General features: G+C 49.0%; 1 long non-coding RNA gene across 1 annotated transcript; it reads right to left on the reverse strand.

The window, feature by feature from the left end:
• Positions 1–273: 273 nt before the first annotated feature.
• Positions 274–2,530, reverse strand: LOC148184172 (uncharacterized). The gene is made up of 4 exons (XR_015772796.1): positions 2,420–2,530; positions 2,226–2,301; positions 2,032–2,096; positions 274–989 (listed from the first exon to the last, which is right to left on the reverse strand). It is a non-coding gene; the product is annotated as an uncharacterized LOC148184172 (long non-coding RNA).
• Between the last annotated feature and the right edge of the window lie 455 nt (positions 2,531–2,985).

The raw sequence follows: 2,985 nt of genomic DNA on the forward strand, positions 1-2,985 counted from the left end.
TTCACTGCATATCAGTGCATCAGTGCAGTCTCTCTGGCTTGGGACAGGGAGGCCATTGGCAGCATCTGTGAGACTCCTTGGTTGTCAGCAGCCCAGGATTTGGCTTTTCTGCTGTGCCCTGTGATGACAGCACTGCCTTCACAGCCTTCCCTTCAATTTTTGGGCAGAGTGCTGGCTATTGATTTGCTGTTGGATTTCTGCAGCACTCCTGGGACCTCACTCACCAGAGCATTCCCCAGCCTCAGTGGTGTGCCCCAGCATGCTGGGCACCTCTAGCACACTGCCTACAGCAAAGCACTCTCCTCAGGAAGCTTTAAACATACATCTCAGGACCTCTCTGGCACCATTAATTATGGCTCCTCAATTTCTTCAAATTAGAACCCTATATCTAATAAAATAAAAGAGCTTAAAGATTACTCTATTGATTTCCAGTTGAGGCAGCTTTTCAGTTTATGGCCAAGGGCAATCTATAAAACACAGACTTCAATTAACCCTGATGAATGCAGCTGACATGAAACATCAATACCCTCAACATTTTCAGCATAGACAGCTGAAGATCCACCTTTCACATTCCCTGTGGAGAGCCACAGCAGAGGCACTTCCCTATCAGGCTGCACTGGGACAGGGACAGAAACCTCTCTGCTGCCACAGCCATCTTTATTGCTGGCAGTGCTGGCTGTACCTGTTGGTGTCCCTCTGTCTTTGCTTCATCTTGAGGGTAGGACTAGACATTAAAGGTCACTTCCAACCCAAATTATTCTGTGATCTTCTCCTCCCATGGCTTTGCAGGTAGGCAGGGTGAAGACCCACAAGCAGCCTGCTGGTGGCCTACAGGGGACACCCAGCAGGTCCTGCTGGTTCCTGTGGACCCCGTGCCATGGTGGGCAGCTCTGGGGCTGTTCTTCAGGCATCCATGGGTAACCCTTCATTCCTGGGCTGTATCACTGTGGCCTCTGCGTTGTGCTGGGCCTGTTCCCTGGAGCAGAGTCCTGTAATTTCAGGGTGCTAAGCTGCAGAGTCATTTAACTGAGGTCAGAGCTTCTGGGGTGCCTCAGCAGGGCTGACCCATCAAGAGCTCTGTTACACATCAGGACCCTCACAGGTGGCAAAATTCCAAAGAGAGGAGCAGCAGTCAGGACCGCTGCCTGGCCAAGGGTGGAACACAAACCTGCCTGTGGGACGGTGCCTCAGTGCCTCGCATGGCAGGGCTTCTGTAGCAGCAATGCCAGCTTTTGGGGCCACATCATAGCACTCAAGGGAGCAGCAATAAACACTGCAGCTACAGAACTCAATACCACAAAAAGCCCCACTAAATAAAACTGGGAAGAAAGAAGGTGCTATGTGGGCAAGGAGCATTTTGTCGGTTTTCATCTCTGCTTTCCACAGAGCATTTATTTTCTCTAGATTTTGTGCTTTCTGATAGAAAAGCCACTGTGTTACTGTGTTCTTTATTATTATTAACAACTTTCACCTTTCTCATTACATCAGTAGGACGCTTCCCTGGTCAGGGCTGCTGTTTTTCTAATGAATGTGGCTCATTTGTCTGTTTCCCTCCCTCCCTGCTCTGCTTTTTGTCTGCTTGCTCTTTGGGTAGTAATTTGATGTATTGAGCTCTCACCACCTCCGCTGCCCCTGGGGCTGAAGTTCTGACGATGCTAAACAGTTAAAATGCAATGCAATTACAGGCAGTACAGAACAGCAGAGAATAAGCCAGCAAAAATTCAGTCGTGCATAACACTGTGGAGACTGTGTGGCTGTCAGTCTCCAACTCCCGGAGATAATTTGGGCTTTTTAAGAAGCAATAATTGAGCCTTTTGCATATGCTGCGGTTATGAACTAGTCAAAAGCCTGTTTGCTCTGCACCCTGGAGCACCAGATGGATTGGATAGTCCCTGCAGGTCTTTGGGGCCTGCCAGCTTTACACTTCAAGACTTTTCTAGCTCCTGTACTTTTAAGTTATTCTTTTGACAGCTCATACCTTGTCTGAATTTAGCTGGCAAAGTGAGGAAGGAAGGGTGAAGAAGAGCATACCAAACGAAATCCATATAGCTTGGGGGAGTTCAGAGGCAGAGATGAACTTTGCTGCTCACATCAACCTAAGAAAGAACCATATAAAGGAGAAAACCACATCAGACCTTTAGCCTTCAGAGTAAGGTAAGTGCTGTGTGCTGCAGGTCAGGCTGTGGCCACAGGTGTCCCATGCCGGTCAGTCTGATCACACTCACTTCCAGTCCCATCTTCACAAATCCCATGTGCACACTCTAAAGACTCAGTACTAGGAAGCTCAACAGAGAGCTGCTCCTAGGAAAAAAAAAAAAAGCGATTGGAGGGAGACTTTTTTCCCCTGACATTTTTAGCAGCTGACCTCATTGAAGAATACGCCTGATGGAAAGGGCAGAGAGGAATTGATTGCAGGTACCTGCAGCTGCTCTGCTGACCATCAGGGCTTTGCATTGGACTTGTAGGTCAAATTTCAAAGTTGAGCTATGGAAATGTCTAAATGCTCCCCCCTTGCAGTCAGAGCCCCTGCTGATGGAAGGGGGAGCAAGAGGCAGGATGTGAGAGAAGCACCTTCTGGGTGCAAGCCTCTCATCTGCCCAATGTGGCTTGCTTACCACACTCTCCCTCAGTCCCTCCCTCACATCCACAAATCTGTGAGCATTCTTTGCAGACAGGAACAGAAAATACTTAATCCTACTGCACTACAGTTCAAGCTCTGCTAAATGCTCTTCATGAAAAGCCTGGCCTGCACCTCTGGGAGATGGAGATAAATGGAGCCAGGATGTGAATCAGACTGTGCTTTCATGTTGCCCAAGCCAGATGATTTAGGAGCCATGGCAAGCTGTCATGCACTTGTGCCAGACTGTGCACAGCTGAGGTGCTGGGAGACACAGTGGTTGCCCACCCCACAGGGAAGCGGGCCCTGAGGCACTTGTGTTCCCCATCACCCCCGTAATTCCTTTCAGGTGCCACTACTGTGTAATC

This window comes from Pseudopodoces humilis, chromosome 6, assembly GCF_049639895.1.
Source record: "Pseudopodoces humilis isolate 2021_Gansu_Grassland_sample_001 chromosome 6, ASM4963989v1, whole genome shotgun sequence".
NCBI lineage: Eukaryota > Metazoa > Chordata > Aves > Passeriformes > Paridae > Pseudopodoces > Pseudopodoces humilis.